General features: G+C 38.1%; 1 long non-coding RNA gene across 1 annotated transcript; it reads right to left on the bottom strand.

The window, feature by feature from the left end:
- Window positions 1–1,655: 1,655 nt before the first annotated feature.
- On the bottom strand, window positions 1,656–22,974 carry LOC141922464 (uncharacterized). Its single transcript, XR_012622989.1, has 3 exons — window positions 22,874–22,974; window positions 2,559–2,622; window positions 1,656–1,771 (listed from the first exon to the last, which is right to left on the bottom strand). It is a non-coding gene; the product is annotated as an uncharacterized LOC141922464 (long non-coding RNA).
- Window positions 22,975–23,995: the final 1,021 nt, after the last annotated feature.

The raw sequence follows: 23,995 nt of genomic DNA, 5'->3' as shown, positions 1-23,995 counted from the left end.
AAGGCTAAATTCTAGTAACCTGTTCCAGGCGATATGACCAACTACAAAAGTTTAAATTTAAAGAAAAGTACCTACAAAAAGTGCCTATGCAGAGTTCTTCAAGTTTTTTAATTACAGTGTAAGCTTTTATTGACTTCTCTCTAAAATTGGTCAACTTCCATTTGAATTGGTTAAATGTATCATCAGTAAAATTTTGAAGTACTCAGTCTTGGGTCAGACTCAAGCACAGGATGTGTTAATTTTATTAAGAAAAAATCTAAAATTACAGTACAATTATACATCAGGAAAGCAGTGCTCAGAATTCACTGTCTCAGGCATTGACTTTTTCTTTCTGAGAGAACATCAGCTAAGTGCCACTTCTGGTGGAAAACACCTGAATTGGGAATGTGTGCAGGAACCCAAGAAGAGGTAGTGAATTCTCATACAGACAGGCCAGCTCAGTTCATCAAGCATTACATTTCACAAAGGGAAAGATAAGTGATCACTTGGTCAACAGTATCTTGTCTTGTCTTGGTTCCTGACTTGTGCTTCCTGCTGAGCTTTGAGCTTAGCATCAGCTGAATGTCTGTTATGCTGGGGGTAGACACTGTCTTTTAGACAGGCAGCAAGTCCTACCTAACTCTTTTTATCAACTGCATGCCAGGCCAGAAGCTCATGCTCCTCAGGGTGGCAAAAAGTCATTAGCCAGCTGTCGTCATGGTGATCCTCTGAACTGCACAGGTATGATGCCTAATGAGAGCTGTGAATCTATTCTGGACAATGTTAAATCAGTGCTATACTGATGAAACATTGTATTTATGTCTTTAGTACTTGATATTGAGGGACACAATGTACTGGTGGGCTAATTTTAACTGCTTCAAAACCCTTCATATGAAACGATTTCAGAGCTTGCATAGGAAGTAAAAGTAAAAAAAAAAAAAAAAAAAAAAAGAAAGGGGGAGGGGGGAGAAACCATGCTTCTCATCTCTGGAATTTGAAGTCTAGGTTGACTTTGTTTTGGAAAAAAATGAAAAGACAGAATATGACATGTTACTTTAATGCCTGGGGAGTGTGATAGTGACACTGGAACATAGATGAGTGAAAAGATACAGAAAAGCAACTGCCCCAATTGCTCAGTTGCTCCTTCATGCCCCAGTTAGACATAAGACACTGAATAAATTATCTTGTCATATCAGCTGGATTGGAAGATGCAGAAATAAAGTAGGCTTTTTCATGTTTTTAAAGGCAGAGGAATCAGTAACGGTTTGCTGATCCTTTTGGCAATCCCACATTAACACCAGGCAGCCATGTGTCAGGGTGGACTCTGCTCCCTAAAGCATGCTTATGTTAATGGGTGATTTCAAAATATTTCACAAAGGTATCTCCGGGTTTACTTGAAACTTACCATTGAACTCGTTTTCCCCAAACTCAAGCTTGGTCAGAGAGCTACTCATTGCAGTTTACATGGACTAACCCAAACACCCTTCTTTCCACAAAGGAATTGATTTCAGCACCTTTTACTGTAGCCCATATTTGACAACTGTGTTATTTAAAACCACAAGTTGAGTACAAACAACTACCTAGGTTGAAAGGAACTAAGCTGCTAATGATTTGCAATAAATTTTTAACTTAGTATGTTCTAGAGGTATCTGAATTGGAATAAAATATGGAGACTATTTTCACTGTTCAACAGGCCTAATAGGTTTTTATTTATTGAGTAAAGTTAAAACTTTCATCTGGTTTAAGTCAGGCTTCCTGGCAGGGCAGTGTGCAGATTTTGAATATTAGGTCTCTGGAAAAACAAAACAAAACAAAACCCATACAAATTAGTTATTTGGCTTAATATCAGTAAAACTTGATTTGTTACCAGTCAAAACTTATATTGTTTGTTTCAGTAAATTGTTGTACCTCACAGACAGACATTTTTTCTATATGTAAATATCACATTTCTAGTAAACTTGGAGGAAAGTGGATGACAGTAATGAAAAGGAGATCAAAAATATTCATAAATTTGATCAAAGGTTGATGTCCTAGTCCAAAAATGGTAAAAATTTATTTTGCCAAGCAAAAAATTTTTATACAATTTAACAAAGTGAAACTTTTCAACACTTTGAATGATGAGTAGAAGAGATTCATATTGACCTACACTGGAAATTTGCATTCTCTTCAAGTTCCCTGTACAGAAAATGGAAATAGTCAGAGCACCAGAGGGCATAAAAAGATGCTGCTCTGAATCGTTAATTGTCTCTTTCCATTGACCATAGAGTGAGCAGTCTCCTACGTCAGTCGTTAAGCTTGGCACCTAAAGCTTAGACTGTACAAATGAAAAAGATTAAACAGATTTATCAACTGAAACAAAGCTAAACATGTCATTGTGCACCAAAATTTCAGCTTTTTCACTTCTCCAGAAGTAGGTTACTTTTCTTCCGTTTTGACCTGAATTGGTGCAAGTTTTTCCTGTTTAATTTCATTTATCATTCAATCCACCCAAGCAAAACCACTGTTTTTCCATCTCTATTGACATAAATTCCCTAACAAACTGTATGAAACTACAGTAGTGTAGTGTACTGCATCCTCACCTGACCAGTAATTAAGCAAAGGCTCCCAAGAGATTTCCCTGGCATCATGATATTTTAATTTAGCCTGGAAGAAGAATACATTTAGATTAAAAAGATATGTTCTGACCTCATATATATTGACAGAGTAGATCTGTTACTGCAGACTTTGTGACCTTGATAACACATAGACATTTTAATAGGGAGGTGGTCTCCATTCAAAAAATAGCAGAGGCATACTGTACACAGACCTTCCCAGTCAGATATGCCAGCCTTATTTATATTAACATAACATACAGGAAGATATGCTGGTCTGTAATTTGGCCTTGTAAGTGAGACTGAGGAATATATAAGAAAGAAAACCAAGAAGTCAGCAAAATTAATTGTAAATAGAGCAAAATACTTTGTTTTTCAAAGTGGTATTACAAGCAACAGAATGGTGAAAAAAAACTATAAGCGATTGAAAAATAATCTTCCTAGAAAGATTTAAATATAATTCTGTAATGCTACAGGAAGTTTATTATTGCTTCAGGGAAAGGATGCACGATATATATGTTCCATGTATACTAGAAATTCCATTATTATGAATAGGATTTATCCATAAAACTATCCATCATCCAAACATAAACTGGAAAAAGAAGGGATGGGCAAATGTGGGGTTTTTTTCATTGACCAAAACACAAAGACAATGTCTGTCCTAGAGGATGTCACCTGTGGGATACAAACATAAACAACTTATAAATAATAGGTCTTGCCCCACCATTTATTCATTCCAGTTTTCCTCAGCACAGAGTTTGGATGTACCCAGGTAAGACAGAAAATTCTTCCTAAGCATCCATCCTCTTAAGCCTTTTTTTAGCCCTTTCACTGACATGGGAAAGGCAACAAGTTTTTATTCTGTATATCTCAAAGCTGAGTTTACTCTTCATTCCATTTTCTCTAGATCCCTCCAAATTGTGTTGTAAAGCTGTCTCTTTGTGTCTACTTTCTAATCATAATTCATCACCCCTCAACACAAAAATAATTATGTTATTAGAAACCAGATTTTGTGATTCTGGCATTTCATCCTGTGTTCATGGCTACCTGTAGTATTTCAGAATGTGAGGGATGTCCCCATGTTGTCATAACCAACAAAATAATTGACTAAAAAGAAAAATAAAAGGTGCAGAAATGAAAGGGAAGTGAAATGGACACCTGAATGCAGGACCTTTAGTTCTTCATCCAGTAATGAAAGGGAAAAAACAGAAAAGGCAAAACAGAAAAGGGAATGTACAATCCATTCTCTCTACCTTGTAGAGAAAAATCTTCTATGTCTGTATAGTTCATTAAAGGGCACTTCTACTGGCCCTATCAAGCTTCAACTCTTCAATAGGGTAGGCCTGCAAGAGCAACTTTATATGGGACAGGAGGCCATCCTCCACAGCACACTAGAACTTGCAGGTCCAAGGATGCCCAGCATGTTCATGCACATTAAGCCTGTCCCACAAGCAGTCTACAGGCTGTGTACCAAGGCAGCCATGCAGATGGAAATATTGCAGGAAGTGAATCATGCTGTGTTGACATCTGTCTTGGGATGCTGTTCTTTCAGAGGCATAAAGACACAGCCATTGAGTTCCTCCACTGTGAATGAGACATTTTTCTTACAGTGAACAGCTTGGATATTAAAGTAGTAATGTACCATTTACTAAAGGCAAAGCAATATTGATGTTAATTATAATATTGAAAGAACTTTTTCTGAAGAAAAGAGATTTTGAGGGAATTTAGCACTTCAAGATTCTGAAAAATTTTCTGAGAAAGTGAGATTTTTCAACTTTCCCTGATTGAAGTAGGAGCTCAGTGCTTACAGACTTAAGCTTTTGTCAAAGTCTGTTGCTCTGGGATGACGGTTACACAAAGAAATTTTGAGACTGGTCACTCCAGAGCAGTAGCATGTACCTTGCTGTTCAGCATTAAAGAGAGATACATTCGTCACAAATACTTTTGTATGATATAAAGAGTCAAGCAAAGTTTGTTCCCTTGGAGTCAAAAAGTGCTTTTATAAATGGTACCTATGTGAACATTCTGAACATAGTCTGAAAAAAACAAATGCTTAATTTCAGAAATATCAAAATAAACTGTTCAAAATATCTGTTTGGTTGGGGTTTTTTTTTCACTTTTTCTTCAGCTGAACTATTAGTGGGACCCAGTGGTAACTGAGTCTGCAAGTGGACATGGGCCCACTGAAATTATTTTTATCAGGAACTAAAGCAAATAAATCTAGGGGAAAAAAACCAACCAAACAAAAAAACCCCAAAAAAACCCCGAGTCTTAGAGTCATAAGCACGGCACAAAAGACACAATCCCACCAGAAACTTCCTCACAGCTCCAGAACATTGTGTTCTGTTAAACATGAAAAAGGACAGACTTCTGGAACAAAAACAAAAGTCAGTTAGCATTTCTTCAGTCAGATGAAATCCTGATCTGAACAGAAAGCAAGAAGAGAGGATGAACAGCTGTGAAGACACTCCTGCAATATGAAAGGGGAAGGGTCTATCCTACAATGGACAGTATTAGTGCCATTATGCCATTGTTGTTCCTCCATTAAATCTCTTCCTAAGAATTCCTGAGGACACTCCCCCTCAGCAGGATAGCTAGGAGTGCCCATAGCACAGTAAGAAAAGAAAGAAGAAAATTGAATTTGCAGGTTGTTTTACAAAGGAAGTCATAGGGTTCATCTTCATTCTCCAGAAGAACAATTAAAGAGAACATTAGGACTCCAGGTTATGCTAAATCAGGACTCTGTGGTTTTGCAACATATAATTATAAATTTGTCCATCTGCCATCATGATGGCTCCATGCAACACTTTAATTAAATATTTTATTTATACATATACATATGTAAATGCTATGGTTTCAAATGTTTGCATTAAAAATCCCAAATAAAAACATAACATGCTTTCCAAATAGAGCCAAAATATCTATTAGTTTGGGGGTCATATGCTGAAGTAACTGAGAACTGGAATTACCTATTCCATTTTTAACTGATTTCTTGCATGAAGAGCAGATTTTCAGATAAAGTACACTTTTTTCCTGAGAAATGCAACAAGCCTGCAGCAAAGCTGTTGTAGGGGGAGTCATCTTACTACAGAAGTATTGATTTTGGAAAGTCCACTACAAAGATTTATTTGGACTATACCATGAGTGCCCCATGCATGCTAATTTCTGGGCTCTCTCAAATGCTGCCATGCTCTTATGCTGGACACCATTCCTCATTGTCCATATGGACACATGTTTTCAGGATGTAGAGCTTTCTCCCACAGCAACATTTTTTTTACAAAATGTTATTTATAATAGAAAAAATATTTACTAAAGTATATTTTTTTAGAAATCACATACATCTTTTCTATTTACATACAGGTCTTTTAAAATACAGGAACAAACATTCTTCATGTTCTACACAGTAGTCCTTTACATAGGTACAAAAATCTGCTGAAATCCCTTGAAACCATAGTGCAAGAATAAACACATTGTTCCCAAAATATTAATTTCTTTTAAAAAACAGATAATGAGAATAGTTAAACATATCTTAAAATAATGTATAAGCTCTTTGAAAAGCTTGAGGAGAAAATTTAAAATCAGGAGGAATAATTGTTTTCCCCCAATAAAATTAAGCAGAAGCCCATCAAAAGAAATTTGTTTTCTCTGTGTTAACATTCGAAACGGCGATTGCCATGGAGACAGAGCTGTTGAATATGGGTTAAGGTAGACAAGAGTGAGAATGTTCTCTGTCTTATCTCGCTTTGAGGCAGATTCACTGAGGGGAAACAATGGGTATCCACCGGTCAGGTCTCCTGGTGCTGATTGGTGCCTGGGTGAGTGGTAGCTGTCCACAGGAAACTCACCAAAAACCTACAGAATATTCTTCCACTTGCATTGTTTCAACCTGTCAGTATCACCAACTTTCAGATAGCTTTGTGAACATTTAACAAGGGTGCACAAAAATTACTTTAAAGGGGAAACCATCTTGGTGTTGAGCTAGCTCCGGACACATGCACCCTGAAGGAAAGCATCTGTGAGTTGCCCTTGTTTCTTCCTATGCTTTTCTGCTTTTAAAAGGTTTCTGCTGAAGGTAAGAGTTTTAACCAAGGGATTGGCTTGTGTTCTACAGTCTGCTTTTGTTCCAGCAGATGCCTACTATAACTTGAAACATGTGGATTGCCTGGGATACAGGTCTTAGAAATACCCCGCCACCCTGGTCATCTTCATGGCATACAGCAAAAGCTTGTGCCTGCCTTTTTAAATCATTTTCTTCCCTTCTCCCTTAAACAAATCAATAGAACCTCTACCAAACCACTGGGCTTTTTTTGCCTAATTCCACTCTATGCGTTTTCTGCATTGCTATTTTATGTTTCTGGGTATTAGAACTGTATTATAACTGCGTATAGAACTGTATTAGAACTGTGTTATAAAGTTACACTTAATAAACCAACACAAATGGTTTCCTAAATAACTGTCTTTACAGAGAACTTTGGCAGCTCCTATTAGCTCCTTTTGTTACTGTGAAGCTTCTGGTTGCATTTCTGGCAAGAGAAGGAATCAAATTAATGTGCTATTAAAATAAATTGAGCAACATGCTAATTATTGCCAGAAACAAATTAGTGAAACCAGATTGTATTAATTTAAATCAGATAAATAAGTACTTCCTCCTACATGTGACTGTTTGCTCTTGTTGTGAAGACAGACTTTGAAAATAATCTTGACAATGCCATTTGACAACTGCTTTACACTTGCTGGTAAAATGTCTGTTCAGTTTCTAACACTGTTCCCTCTTGTACTAAATACAATTGGCCTGGTACTACAAAGCACTTCAAAAGGAGATAGAGCAGGACACTGGCAGCATAAAAATTTAGCTTCCCAACATTTCCTGCACCTTAATGTAATCTTACAACTGACTTTCTGAATCAGGCATATAGTAGTGTCTACAGCAACTTTCATCTGTTTCCATTTAATTTTATTGTGAGAATACAGACAGCCAAATGAGCAAGGATAACCAGTGTGAAGTTTACACGATGCCTCTGTAGTGTCACAGTCTCTGCATGAAAATCTGGCTCCTGTTAGACATTTTTAGCTATTTATAGGAATTGATATAAGAGACAGATTGAGTTAATTATTTACAGAACTGAAAACCAAATTCTTCAGTTCTTCCTCCAGAGGTGCCTGACAAGGAATCTGAATATGCTGTCAACTGGATTTTCAAATCCAGTTTTCAAAGGTGTCTAAATGATTTAGAAGCTTATGTCCCATTTTTAGAAGCAAATTATGTACTTGTTAACTGACCTTTGATAGGGGAAAAAAGTAATTTTTTTCTGCACCAATGTCATGTATGTTTTGATTCGGTTATTTTCTGTTGAGTTTGCTGGGGTTTTCTTAAGAAAAATTTAAATGTCCTGCAGAACCTGTAGATTTTCTTCTTATTCAAGTAACAATGGCATAAAAACCTAAAGTACTAACTAGGATGTACTGTCTAGGAAGCAGTTCATAGGACAGACTAGCACTAACTATTCACATGAAGAGACAGTGACCTTCTCAGTTCTAACACAAAACATCTCTGCTCAGCATTTTAAGATACTGGGTCACCCAAGGATACTGCAGGTTCCTGTGATTTGCTCCATTCTGATGTCTGGACAAACAACTCATGAAATTTCCTGCAGAGGCCTGGAATCTGTTTGCGTTACACATCCTTTTTCTGGAAATAAAACCCCCAGGAAATCTGCTGCATTTGGTGCAACAGAACTAAACAAAAGCAAGGGTACAAGGTTTCACATATTTTCCCCGGACTTTTATTTTGAAATGTCATTCAAGTAGCAATATTTGAAAGTCTTTGATCAATTTTCATTGTTCTTGGCAAATAGTACTTGGCTAGCTTTTTAACTGTGCTTCATACGTTGACTGTAGTTATTTCTTCAGACAGCACATAAAAGCTAATTCTCATTTTCTCATTACACTTAGTTATGCTTTTAACAAACCGTTGGTGGCTTGGGGTCTGGTATTTTCCTTGCTTCTTTTTAAGTTCAATGGAAGCAATCCATCCGAGACTAGCTTACAGGAGATTTTGTTTGTTATTTTGACTAAGAGGGTGCTCTTAGGACAGGGGCATGACTGGCATGTGCCCCTGCATCAGTTTGCTTCACAAGAGTCCAGTGCACTGCAGGGTTTTAGCCAAAACAGGCACTCTCCTTGACTCTTGCACAATGTGCTGCATGTCTCTGTCTGATGGACAGAGAGAGAAAGGCAGTGTAAAGCCTGCCATGATGCCCCAGCATTTTGGTTGCCTGCAAAAGATTTTTGTGGTCCTGCTGAAAAGCAGATACACAGCTATGGTTTGCTGATTGTCACTTACTCCTCTTTTACTCCATGGAACATCTACATTCATAATTTGGGCCAAGTTTACTAGTCTAAATGATTGCAAAACTTTTTCTTAATCAATAACAGATATGTCTGACAATTTGACTGACTGTATTTATTCCAGTAGTTTTATTTCCAAAGGCCCCTGCACCCACAGTAAAGGCAGCCACCCAAATTCAGTAGGTGTAGACTGCCAAAAAAGTGGCTTATCATAACAGCTGTACAGGGGAACTCTGTATAGTGTTAATTCTGTGCTGTGAGTGATTTCCAGCTAGGTTTCGTTACAAGAAATAAGGACATATTTCTGTGAATTAGCTGAATAGGATTTGGATGATCCATCAGCTAAATTCTACCTAGAGCTCCCTGGCATCTTTCTCAGTTGAATCCGTTAATGTTTTTGAAGTTTTCTCCTTACTTCATCTTCCATCCCCACTACTGGCAACCTCAATCTTTCAACACTCTCAAAGCAAGCCTTAGAAAAACTAAGGTCTGATTTTTTTTGTATGAGTTTCCTCTTTTTATCCTCTCTCTAATTCAGACCTTGTACTTTTAAGCTCCAGTCTACACCAAAATGCTTAGAAATATTTTTTTTAAAAAAAAAGAGATTATTAAATTACTCTATGTCATTATTAAATTCCTAATAATCCCCTCATTTGCCATATTGTGAGTTACTGATAATTGTTAGAATTATAAGTTTATGATTTGGCTCATGTTATCTTTGAATATTTTGAAACAAGTTTACAAGCACAAAAATACTAATAGAGAAAATGTAGGCCAAACATTTTCATAAACAATCTTTTGATCCTATATCTCACATTCAATAGTCAATTTTCAGGTAGCTTTCTTCAGAATATTAAGCTGTTTTCAGATATCTGAAGCATAATGTCTGATATTTAAGGCAGGAAAAATAGCTTTTCTTCTCTTGTTACACAATAAGAGAAGTAAAAACTCTCTGGTGAACTTTTTAAAAAGCAGCCATTTAGACAAAAGAGCTGTTTCTTGCACATCTTCCAAAATTTTAATCCTGTCTTAATTTTAGAAAGTAATTAAGGAGCCCTTTTTCTCAGTCAGATGTCCATCTGCTTCTACTGTGACTGCTTACTATAAATCACAAGCCACTATTGTCTATTTCTGCTATCACATGCAGATTATTGTGATTTCAGATAAAGAGCAACCTGCTGTAGATATCTACCACGAATTCCACAAACATGGAATAAATATAATCAGTACAGAAAAACATCAGGAGAAAATTAACTGTAGAAAAATAAAACATTTTGGTTCGCTATTGATATCATTCAGCAATAGCTAAAATTGGGTTAAGGCATTTTAAATTAAACTATATGTGCACACTCCCCTGTAAATATAAAGCTTAAGAATTTTTGTCTGTGAGTTTAAGGCCAATTTAAAACAAAGATGTGAAACAGGCTGAGGATAGTAGAAAGCTCAGAAACAGTTAGTATACATAAGGTTGCAAGGCCCCACCATTTGACAAGTAGCTCCACATTAGGAGAGAAGACAATAAGACTATTTTTTATTCTCACTACAGTTATTAAGATGAGAGAAAGTAATAGCAGTGGACAATGACAGAGACAGAGTAAATGGAAAAATTACAGATCCCATTTTTATGTCCAAATTATGTGACTACTAAGGCTTCTATTAGGAAATATCAGTCAGACACAAGCAGACAACTGGAAAATTGATTGAGTCATCAGCTTAAAGAATTGGCAAGGCAATAACTGACAACTCTGAAACAGCTTTCAGAAATTCAGATTTCTCCAACAGAACTGCAAAACCAAACTTTTAAAAAGTGTGTGTGTATATATGCGTATGTATTTTAATTCCCTTATTTGTTACCAAGGAGTTTCACAGACCCATAATGTTTAGATTTGGTTTCCAGAGATCCTTTTCAAAATTTATGCTTGGTTTCTAAAACTTAAATCTCACTTCACAAATTCTCACATAAATACTGATCTGTATGTACAGATTCCATTACTGACTGCACAGATGGTAATGGTAGAACAATGTATGCATAAATAAAAACTTGTTCATGTACAAATGGAGATAACATTAAGGCCACCTTTAAAAACATGACCATGCTATACACTTTCTGATGCTGGTCATAGTCATCATCACATCTTCAAACAGACTAACTCCTGTCAAAATTGAAGCATTTTCTCCTCACAATATATGATACCTCAAAGTTCTTTTCTAGTTTAGCAAAAAGTATTAAGGAAAAAAAAAAAAAAAAAAGGACTACAAATGCATGCATCTACATTTTTAAGATTCTAAATAAACAATATATTTTCTTTTTCATTGCAGACTCTTTTGAAGATTTGCATTTCCATGAGTCAGGAATCATGAACAAGGAGTAAGTACTGTACCTTAATGTTTGCCAACCTCTCTTTGTCACTCTATACCTCATCCATCTTTCTGGCAGAGCATTTCAGAGGTTTTAAAGAAGGCTAAAGAGCCATCAGCCTAGTGCTAGGCATACAATGCCACTGCTGATGGGATGCAGGGAGGCAGTGAAGCCAGGAACAAATTACACATATGCAACCTTCAGCAGACCTCAAGAGAAAAGGAAACCTAAGGATCTTCTGTTACCTGGGAAAAACAGCTGCAGCACTCGAGTTAGCTTGTAGGAACCTCTAGTAGTAACAGTGTGGATGGGCAACAAAGTTTAGGCTTGATTTTGAAGCCAGCTAAAATACATCGAATGCATGCAAGCCTTCTGAATCCCACTCTCATGTCCTCCATTGAGAAACACTGCTTCCTGTGTTTCTTTTGAACAGGGACATTTGAAGATAAGGTTTTTCAAAGCAGTTCCAGAGTCATATATTACTGGATAGTTCTAATATGTTTTAAATAACCTGGAGCCAGTGGACTTTTCCATGGGTAATAAATGGACTTTAAAAATGTTATTGTGCCACAAATTATCCCTAAAATATTTCTCTTGTGAAAGCATCCAAAGTGAACAATTCATCTGAGAGATGGAGTCAATAACTTTGAACTTTATGTGGGTTTTTTTTCCTTGCATAGTTCTCCAAATTTGTATCTGCCTCTTGCAAAAAATATTAAGACAGAACTGAGAGGCAAAGACTGAAAGGGATTTCTGTGTTTGCTGTTGATATTTTTGCCAAAGAAAACCTAATTCTCTAATAAAATGACCCATCTTTCTTCTACTATGAGACATCTTGCCTCTTACCCATAGTGAGTATAACTTCTGCTCAGGCTAATTCACTTACACCACTTACGCTGGTGTTGAAACGTTGTACCACTGCAATCTCTTATCCTCATTTTAGGGTGACTTTGTTTCTGGGTAGCATCACAAAATCACTGTCCATTTACTGCTCTTAGCAATCTCCACCTTATTCTCTTCTGTAGTGAACATCTAACGTCATATTGACTGCCTGGAAGTTCTATGTGCTGCATCAGGATTCCGCATCACACACAGAAAGGAAATACTCAGCACTGAAGTTTATTCCCTTTGTTGCAGACCAATTCAGTCATAAGGAACAGAGCAACTCAAATGCAGCCAGGAATGTGTTTTTACTTTCAAAACATGCCTTAGGTAATTGAGAGTAATTTCTAAAATTGACAACGGGAAACAACTTTCCAAATTAGTTTTTGGTTTTAGATCTTTGTGTCTCAGACTTTTCATAGCTTTAACTTCTTTCTTCCTTATATTTTTGCTGTTCTACCCTTTGCCTCTCTTCCCACGTTGCCTCTTCCCCATGGGTTTTTCCATGTCCAAATGATGGGAGCCACCATGTAGGGCCTTTCTTTAAAGACACTTCCATTCCTTTAACAGCTCCTCTGACTACTAACATGAAAATGTATTTTCAAGAGTTGGAAAGCTTTAATTTGCTGTAAAGTGTAAGTGGACAAATCACAAGATGGTTGAGGTTGGAAGGGATGTCTGGAGGTCATCTAATCCAGCCTCCCGCTCAAGGGATCAGCTAGAACAGGTTGCTCAGGTCTATGTCCAGTTGAGTTCTGAATATATCCAAGGGTGGACACTCCACAATGTCTCTGGGCAAACTATGCCAGTGTTTGGCCACCCTCAGAGTAAGGAAGATTTTTCCTGTATTTAAATGGAATTTCCTGGATTTTGGTGTGTACTCATTGCCTCTTGTCCCATCACTGCACACCACTGAGAAGAGCCTGGCTTCCTCTTTACTCCCTCCCATCAGGTATTTATAAACATTAGTAAGATCTCCCCAAGCCTTCTCCTTCCCCGACTGAACAGTCTCAGCTCTCTCAGGCTTTCTCTGTATGAAAGATGCTCCCGTCCCTTATTCATCTTCGTGGCCCTTCACTGAACTCACTCCACCAAGTCCATGTCTTTCTTTTGCTGGTTAGCCCAAAGTTCCATACTCAAGGTGTGGCCTCACCAGTGCTCAGGAGCCACCTTCCTCAGCCTTGCTGGCAATGCCTCCTAATGCAGCTCAGAATGCAGCTGGCCTTCTTTGTTGCAAGGGTACATTGCTGGCTCATGTTCAACTTGGTGTTCACCAGGACCCCCAGGTCATTTTCTACCAAGCTGCTTTCCAGCCCTAGCATGGATTGGTGCATGGAATTGTTCCTTCCCAGGTGCAGGACTCTTCATTTCCTTTTCTTAAGCTTCATTAAGTTCCTCTCTGCTCATTTCTCCAATCTGTCAAGGTCCCTCTGAATGGCAGCACACCCAACGGCTCTATCAACCACTCCTCCCAGTTTTGTATCTTCTGAAAACCTGCTGAGGCTGCACTCCACCACATTATGCAAATTATTAATGAAGATATTAAACAGTATTGGCCCCAGTATCAGCCCCTGGGCTACACCACTAATGACTGGCCTCAAGCTGGGCTTTGTGTCACAGATCACAACCCTCTAGGTCTGATTATTCATCCAGTTTTCAATCCTCTTCATTGCCTGCTTATCTAGCCCACATTCAGCTTGTCTACGAGGATGAATCATATATGTATACACTAATCCTATTATGCTGCAATTATTTTTCCTATTATTTTCCCATTCTTCTAACAGCATCGCATCCCAGAAACACTTTAACGTCCCTGCCATTCCCAGAGCGGGGGCAGGTGTGTGTGTTTGGATGGAGGAATCCACCCTGTGAGTGGTGTAGGAGCTGTGCAGTTCAGATGACAGTAATAGTTGAGTGTCTAATTTTGCTTCAAGTTTTGAATTTTACTAATCGGTAGTTTTCTCCCAGGGACACAACAACATTTCACTTTTCTCATCTGTTGGCTTCAGGGTAGAATTGAAATTCACAGGGAACATAAGGGAGGCTGCTTAATTTCTTAGTTACAGGCTTGCAAAACCCTCAGGTTTTGCATGTGACAGAGGCTATGACAGAAGCCATATTTCAGAAGATGTTATTTTCAGCAGCAGCAAGAGGTTGTGGTTTGGGAGGGGGGGGAGGAGAGGTTGCTGGGGTTTTTTTAAGCTATGACACTCCTTTGTTCAGGCTCAAGTCCATCAGTCAGGATCACCTCACAACATTTCCACAAAGATCAGGGGGCCTGCAGCTTCTGCTTACCATCCCAGTAGAAATGATATGGATCTGTGAAAAAGTTTTTTTCCCATAGTAAAGCTCAGTATCTACTTCATTTACTGTTGTGGTTATTTTTAGGCACTCCAGACACCAAGAAAATGTTACTGCAGAAATACCCTGTAGCTACCAGATCTCTAAAGAAATAGCTAACGTAGCTTAAATTAGTTATCTCACTACTAATAGTAACATACTGACAGCAGCTCACTGCTCAATAAAACAAATCACCAGAGTATTTACCCCCATGAGCAGGCAAGGCTTGCAACTCTCAGTTTAAAACTAGCTTTAGTAGACTCACCTTGGCAAGTTCCTCTAGTAACTAAACTAAAGATATGCAGTTAAGTTTTATGCATGGGGTGGGGGTGTAGGAGCACTAACATAATAACCTAGCACAAATTCACATTCTGGCAGGTAACTGGTCGACTCTTTACAATAAAATAAAATTGTGTGTATAATAGCCAATGTCAGGTAATTCTGTCTGAAAAATGATACCTATGCTGCACTTTCAGATTTTTCTTTTGTTCAGCTGGGGAAAGGGAGATGTCTTCAATTCTCAGTGCTCAGGCTTAACTAAATAAGAAGACTTCATAAACACTCATTTTCTGAGCATTCACAAAAGATATAATGCATGTTTTAGGAACTTAGACTTTCATGGGGCACTGGACCTAGGAACAAGAAGGGGTAAATCTGATTTAGAAAATTAAGAAGAGTTCCTGAGGTCTTGCGAGGTTTATCAGTCATATACTTTGCTATAGCTCTTATAGATGTCAAATATGTAGCTAGTCAGCTCTCCATCCTAGTTTGCCTACCTTTTTGAGACTGACTGATCAGTGGCAGGACTCACCCAATGTGAGTCTACAATTTTGAAGGTGTTTAAAAAAACATCCAAAATTGTGATAATGTATGAATTTGGACCACGACACACAGCATTCTGTAAATATAGAAATTCAGTAATAACTGAATGAACTTCTGCAGTCCCTAGATCTACTGGCAGTAAAACACATGCCCGTGGACCTGAGCAGTACAATTTTTGTGGAACACCCCATGTGTATAAAGTCACTTATCATTTGTCGTATCAGAGTTATAATCAGTAAAACAACACAAAAACACTTAAGAGATGCACATGCTTTTCTCTCCTATCATAAGAAAAACACAGCCATTTATTCCTTCTAACTTGGAAATCAGTGGAAATTAAATACATAAATACCTTTAAATCCATTAGCTTAAACTATGTTAAAGTCAACATTCTCTTTCATCCTCAAGCAAAGGCATTCCCAAAATCTCTCAAAACCTTGCCACAGTCTGTCCTCTACCACAAAAAGCAAAGGCATGACCCAGTATTCCTGATATTTTTAACTAAGACTGTGAAGGAAAATAATGTCTAAATTGGTACTGTCTTTGTACATCATAAAATAACATCAAAGAGAACAAACAACCTTTGTGGTTCACCCTTCCACGTACTGTCGCTCTGTGGTTGCAGTATAGAAATGGGGTTAACACAGAGTTTCTGGAACAGTGCACTCATCCTCTTTTCTGCTTTTTATTTCACTTTCTCACAAAGCTGACCAGAGGGAAAGAACGTGTGCCTACTATTATCCTCTTCAAGGTCTTATAATAGCCATGCAATATATCACGTTAAAAAAATATTTTTTAAATTAACAAGTTGCCCTCGAGGCTGAAGACTCAGGAAACCTCCCATGCTAGATAAAACCACCACACTCGGTTTCAGCTATGGCCCCTGCTGTGACTGCTCTTTTGAAGTGTGCACAGGTAGGGACAGCTCAGCAGAGAAAGCTCTACTGTTTTAAACCTAGGAGCTGAACCTGGAGAGCTTACTTTCTGCTTGTTCTGGAAAAACTCCAGCTGAGCTGCAGACAGAGGTATTCAAATAGGAGGGTGCTAGGTACTTTAGAAATATTGCAATAGATTAAATGACATTTTGCATAGGAAAAAGGCTCAAATTTAAGCTAAGGTCTTTGTACCTAACTGTAACATAGCTATAAACTGAATTTTAATCTGTGTTTTAAGATTGATGGCTTACCTTTGCTATGGGAGTGGATTTTTAACTACACCTGAGAGTCAAGATGTGGTATCACCTGCCTCCAAAATAGATACAGAGATGTCTCTCCACATTGAGAAACAAGTCTTTAAGTCAAGTTCCAACTAAGCTATAGCAAATTTAAAGTCAATGTTTTAAGACAGTGGGTTTCTTTATCTGGAGAGAGAAGCTTCAATCTCAGCTGTGAGTACTTCAAAGGCATAGATGCCACAGCTGGAACTAGAGCTAGAATTAAAATGCCAGCTTCAACACACGCTAGGCTTTATGATCCAAAGTTTCCCAGCATCAGTTTATGAATGTACACATTTTAATAAATTAGAAGTCATCTATAACACTAATTTGCAATTTTAAATATAGCTACGCTCTAAAATATTATTTAGATTAAGTAGACATTTTAGCATTTGTAAATTATTTACATTTGTCAGAGGCCTTCCTTTCCACAGGATCACAAATATCCTGTAGTTTTGTAAGGCACTGAAAGTAAGATTTGCCTTTATTAGCATGTCAGGTAGAACTGTTCCTATGATCAATCAAGGCCTCTGAAATATTTGTACAATATACTGAGGAATGACTTCACAACCTAGCCAAGTACAGTATTCATTGCAAAAAAGCTAGCGCTACTATACAGAGAGATAGCATTATTCCTCAGACTTTGTTCAGATATAACCAAAACATTTCAAGCACAGAGCTTGGCATGTGAAGGTAGAGCTAAGAGCAAGACTGTGACTTTTGCCACTCTGTAAGAGTGACAAGGCAGGTGAGAACAAGCTGCTCACCAGAGAGACACTGCATTCTGGGGAAGCTCAGTTCACGCTGGAGAAAAGCATAGGTTTTATAATATTGTTATAAAAAAAAAAAAAAGATCTCTATGATACATTTTTAAATAGTATTGCCTCAATTAATCCACAAACCCCCCTATCTTTCCCTGATCCACAGACATGTAGTTCTGCCATTCTCCATCTCCTGAGTTTGAAGTCTAAAGAGAGGATTAGATGTAGGCAAGGGACTCAAAAGGAAAATTCTCTGCTGGTCCATTGTCTACAGAGGGTATTGAGCCAACAGAAGGAGTGGGAAAGTATCTTAAGACCAGGCTTTTGGGGGGGCTGTCAATTCCATTTTTCAGCCATGAGTTTTATTTCCTCTGAAATGAAGCTCTACTTTTAAGAGCTTGCCCTTTCATTTTTAATGAAAAAACTAAGTCAATAATTTACAGCCTTGCTGACAAAAAGGTCTCTTAAAAAACTTCTTAAGATTTTCTTGGTGAAGCAGCTTTATTTTACTTTGTCTTAATTATTTGATGAACAAAGCATTTTAGTTTATTTGGCTTTATTTATATGTTTCCTCTCCTTCAGAAATAAAATGAAAAGAGGACAAAAACATAGAGAATGGGATGAAATCAGGAGGAAGAAGTAAATTAAACTGGAGACAGCTAGATATTTCCTGAGAGTCCTTTCTACATACTCATTACACCTCCCATTTTCTCCCTTCTTCCTTTGGGCAAGAGGCAATACTCCATTTTACTAGCCCATGATGAGAAGCAATACAATGTTTGCTATCTGGCCAGTCTGGAATTACTGTCAATTAAGCTGCTCTGTGCAAGAGACATTAAAGAGTATCTCTTGTTCCATACTGGGGCTTACATTTTGTCCACAGCTATGAAGTTTTTCAATCTTTTTAACAAGGGCAGTACAATCAATGTCTTTGGAGGGATTATACACTTGCCCTTTTCTTACTGCAACTTGAAGTATAATAGAGAGCTATGGAGTAAATATAATGCTGTAATTAACTGGAGTGGCTCTGCTGATGTTATTAACCATGAGCATGTAACTCAAGTGGCTTCTCAATAGCCACAAAGCCCCAGGAGTGAAATACAGCTCTGTATTCACTTCATAGCCATCTGTTATTATTAAAGTATGGTGGATTTTCCAGTTAATGCTGAAAGTTTTAAAGTAAGGCATCACTATGAGATGTTGGAAAATGTTTTTCTAGATGGTACGTGTTTGGGGGAGCAGGCAAGAATTATAATACATTGGTACTAAACGTTAGTTTTATTTTATTGTGTCACAGCAAAGACATTCTTGTAATGCTGATTACCCATTTTTTTCCCAATGCAATATTCTTTTTCATTCTAATTCTTCATTCTGAGCAGTTTATGTACCTCCAACATAACTATAGCCTGCATTAGGGAGGAGTGGAAAACATACAGTTCAAAGCCATTACGGCTCTCTCTGCTCTGTGGTACAGAGCCCAGCTTGCATGAGCTGTTGTAGCTTTATTAAGGTCAATGTACCAGCAACTGGTAGAGCATCTGATGCTCCTGCAGTTTTGATCTGAACACGCTCATGATTTCCTTCTCATCTGCTTTCCCTTGCATAATAAACATTTATATTTCAAAAACATTATGCTTAAAATTTCACCTACAATTCACATGTAAGCATTTAAAAGATTTTATTTTTAAGGTGCTTATGCCATCTCTCACCCCTGGGAAAGCAAGACAGGACCCTGGCAGGGAGACCAAAGCTTTAGCAGGCATCAATCCTTAAGCTTTTAGCACAGAATTGGAATGTCCTGATTTTTTTGATGTTATTCTATTATTACATGCAACATCACTCTAGTTCTATATTTAGAAATTGAGGATATTTCAGGACAAATTATTAAAAACATGAAATTGGTCACGACAGGGAGCTAACCACTCAAAGGAATCCAATAAACTAGGCAAGGTGGACCTCACCATTTTCCTTTATAATAGTACTCTGGGCAAATGTCTCAAGTACAGCCAAGCAGCCACAAGTCTCTGTAAAGCCACTGTAGTTGCATGGAAAGAACTGGGGGCTGAGATTAAAACAATCAGTATAAGTGTGAATCCAGTTGCTGATGGGTGGGGTGTGGAGATGGGATTGTAGGGCATTGTTTCAATTTTGGACACAGTCAGATCTAGGACTGGAGTTCAAGACTAAAGTAACCAGAGCTTGTCTATTACAGGACTCTGCAAGGCATTTGGGGTTAGCTGAAGGCTGCTGCTGCTGCTATGGGACAAAGAGGTTATATTTGTTTGAGGCTATATTAAAACTAGTACTAGAACTAGAGTTGTGTAACGTTCTCAGAGAGTAAGAACTGATGGTTTTGTTGCTGAATACCAGTGAGACCCACAGGGCCAGCAAATGCATATTATTGAAGGTGACTTTACAGATAAACATGGTTTGTTGAGACACATCTGGGGCAAAAGTGAGGGAATTAAATGAGTTGAATTTAATATGCTGGTGGATTTGAGTTAGGATGAGAACTGCCCCAAGGGATGCAGAGCCAGGAGCCAAGGGGGATGACAGGACCATCAGGGCAGGGACCTTGCCAGCCAGGGCCCATCATACCACCCCAGCGGGACAAGCAGGGCACACCCAGGGATGGTAGCCAGGTTCAGACAAGGGTCCAGATCAGACAAGTTCATGGCAGTGAGGCAGGACCAAGGCCAAGATGGGAAGTCACTCTGCTGATCAGGGTTATGATCATGTCTGATGAGGGTCAGACACAGCCCAGTGGTTACTGGGCAGGTTCAAAGTCAGGCTGGGAAGTCCTTCTGTGGGTTGGGGTCTGAAACAACAGGATCTATTGCCAGACATTGACATGGCTGTGGCTGAGCTGGAGACTGAAACTTCTATGACATTGTTCATTGGTATGGTCTGATGACCCCCAGCTGAGCTGAAATGGGGGTCCTGGGCCATGGGCAGGGGTGGGGAGAGGCCCCAGGTGAGGCTGGTCAGGGCCATTAAAGCCCATTAGTGTCCTCAGGGCCCTGAGAGCAGATGATGATTAGTTACAAGAGTCCCTGAGCTACCTTTAAGGCTCAGAATTGGGATTGAGGCTCAAGATCTAGATTGAGGAGACAGCTTTCAACTGTGTCAGATAAACACCACAGAATTAGAATGTAGGCTGGCAGCATTGGTATGGTTAGGTCTACAAAAGTTTTCATTTGAGTATAGGTAAGGCTAAGTTCCACTCAGGGCATAAGTAAGTGATGCAGTAAAAGGTGTGGTTTATTGCTGGATCAGTCAAGGCTAGGATAAGAGTTGTGGCTGGCTGAGTGAATGACTTGTGTTTAGTTTTAGGATGAGAATAGATTGTCTCTATAGGGTTAAGACACATCTTTTTGCCAACTGCGAATGAAAATCTAGGTATTGGTTGAGCTTACTAAGAAGCCAAAATGGGGGAAAAAAAAAAAAAAAAAAAAAAAAGCTTTCTGGTGTTTTTTTTCTGGATGTGAACAGAAAAATAGATGGTTTTGTGTGTGTGTCAGTGGTCAATTTAGCATTGACAAATACTGAATGCGGATCCCCCTTCCAAAGAGGTTTTGGTTGTAATTGGCATTATTGAGTGTTAGATCTTACTTATATTATGTTGACGCTGAAACAAAAGCATCTGGGCTTTAGCAGTTCCAGTGATCTGTTGACCTAGATGGAAAATTGGCCAGTCTTTCACAAGATTTTTCTTAGGTCACCACTTTCAGCACACCGCCATATTAAAGCTGCCGGGGTACAGTGCTACTGACCTTATCCTTGAAAGTAATTCTGTGGTAGTATTTTGAACACTAGCAAGGGCAAGCAGCAAAGCTTGCACTCATACCATGTCAGTGGGTTAATTGAAAGCATGAGGGCCCTATATAGCCAGTGAAGAACCTTTGACTCTACTGTCACAACAGGAAAAATTGATCAAATTATGCAAAGCCTTCTATTTTTTTAAAAAAAGCATGTCTTTAAACAAATAATGTTCTCTCCAATAGTGAAGGAAAGAGTAGCTCCTCAGACTAATCTAGCCCTCCTGCGGTGGCATCATGAAAATTCAGTTTGTTCATTTTCTACTGTAATAGATACTATAGAAATATTAAAGACAATTGTATTCTAGGACTATGTTACAGGATTAATAGTGCAAAAATGCATTACTATAAAAAGTTTTTAGTATGTTAATTCATGTTAGTAAAATAAAATAATCTCCCCTTCTTCCAGCACATGCTCACATTAGGCAGCCTTTAAGTTGCCTAAGTGTTCCTTCTCCTTTCAGTAGCACCCTGATGATGCTACTGGTGACATCTGCAGAGAAAAGTACAAGGCTTTTGCAGCCCTCTGTCTCCAACATGAAATTGCTGTCAAAGGAGAATATCTCTGTAGTTATCATTGATACCTTGACAACAAGAAGGAAAAAAAAAAATTATTGACGCACATAAATGCAAAATCTGAAAATAGATGTTTTTATTAACAGAAGGTAATTCCTTTGAAAATGTGTATACACATACTGAGTAAAGTATGGAGTGTGTGGAATAGTTTTGTAGTGATGGCCAAGACAGATGTGGATAAATGTTGCTTTCGTTTTGATTCTCCGGGACCTATTTTCTAGGTTCAGTTCCATATTCTAATAGGGGAAAGAATATAAAAAATGGTAATTTTGGATGTATATATGTTATTGAATGAAACTTTCACTTGTAAATAGATTAAGCTTTACTTTAAAACCTAGCATAACTCTTTTTAGCTTTCACTAAAGATACTGCTGAAGTATCTTCTTCCCTACAGTGGAGCCTACCAGTTCTCATTTGATTTCCTTTTCCAGAATAAACTTTTATTTGCAGATATTTTGGACACGCTTCCTTGACATTTAACCTTGCATTGTTTAATCTGGGCATGGAAGTCAGAGTCTGGTTTCACTAGGCACAGTATCTGAACATTAGACACTTGGGATAGCATTTTTTAAGTGTCATGTTATGACTTTACAGTGAATCTCCAGTTCATTTTGCTATATTCCTTAATTTAGCTGGAAAGTATATCTATGCAATAGCATGTGCATACGAAAGTATTCTATAGTATGCTAGAATGAGGGCATGCAGTCATGGTACCACTATTGAAAATGGCAGTCGGAAAGGCAGTATATTTGCAATCCTGTTTTTGACAGACCTCTATTGCAAAGAAAGGCATTATAGGAATCTGAACAAAACCTTTTCGAAATCAATGGGAATTTTCCCATAAACTTATTTGGCTTTAGGCCATTCATTAGATTACGAATGAGCTTGCTGATGAAATGATGTAGTATTAATGATTCAGCCATTAATTGCAGAAGTAGCAGAGGTGAAGGCAGTGTTTTGAGAAGGTTATGCCATTAAGTTAGCACTATTGATTTTTACCAAGTAGCCTAACTGTTGTGCTCTCCCCAGATATGAAAACACTATGTTTGGTCTCTGCTCCTCTAAGCAACGTCTGACAGCAACTAAAGTTGCTACATGCAAGAAATAAATACAGAAATATAAAATAAACAATTGAGCAAAACTGGAAGAAATTAACTAGCACAGTGTGGAGCAAAGGTCCATACCTGGTCTGATTCCAAGACCACTTCATGCACAGAGGATAGACAACTTGAGGACTGTTCAAGGTTCTTCAGCTTCAAATCCCCGTGCATCACAGACAAACTTAACCTAACAAGTTTTTGCTGATCCATTATGAAAATCCACAGTGCCCAGTGATTCACAGAATAGGTTGTTTGTGGTTCCTGGACTCTGCTTCTGCTTCTGTTGAATGGCCTTCAAAGAGAGAACTGGGACAAGGATTAAATATTAGGCTGCAGTTGAAAGTGATGATTTAAGAAATCTTTTCTAAAAGGAACATTGTGCTGCTTGTGAAATGTGTCCGGTTTTCATCTTTGACAGCTACCAGAATCAGGCACTTACTCACAAAAGCTTCAGAAATAGCAAGGTCTATTCCACCCCAGTCCCTCTCCTTTAGTAAGCTTTTCATGTAGACATCCAACACTTCACCTGCGTACATGTCTGTAGCTGTCAGGCAGTATGAACTGAAATCCCAGGAGGCCACAAGACTGGGTAGCTGGCAGTGCTGAGCCATAACTTCTGTAGAGTTTATACCCTCCAAAGTGGGGTACAACTGTAGAAGAGTGGTCAAAAGCAAGAACAGGGTTAATCTGTGATTAGTTAGGAACAGGCACAGGTGGCAATCTAGGACTGGTCAAGAACATGAATTTTTACATCAAGTTGGATAATTGAAAGAGAAAGAAAAAAATCTCTTAAATGGAGGGTTTTTTTTAAATTTCAGGGGCACAGCTAAAGCTAGAGAAAAACCAGTCTTTTCAAACATTAATGCCTACGATGAGTCAACAGCAGGTTAATTCAAATATGTAATTTATATTTCAGGACCCCAATCTGAGTGATATGAATGTTTAAATGGCAAATATATTCAGTAAAGCCTGTTCTCTTTCTCCCAAATTGTAGCATTTCTTACATTTGATTTTTCAGCCTGAGTTCTACAGATTGATAAATCAAGTCACCAAAATATTCTGTCAGATTTACAGGTAATTAATAGATACTGTTTTCCAGTCAGACCCCTACAAAAATCACTGGTTTACTATTTTCTGTCCTCCATGAAGAACTTTGTGTTTAGGAAATGTTGATGGCTGTTTTTCTAACAAAACACAAAGAGGTTA

This window comes from Strix aluco, chromosome 4 (assembly GCF_031877795.1).
Source record: "Strix aluco isolate bStrAlu1 chromosome 4, bStrAlu1.hap1, whole genome shotgun sequence".
NCBI classification, from domain to species: Eukaryota; Metazoa; Chordata; class Aves; order Strigiformes; family Strigidae; genus Strix; species Strix aluco.
The sequence above is the reverse complement of the archived record's forward strand: the minus strand, read 5'-3'. Positions and strand labels throughout refer to the sequence as shown.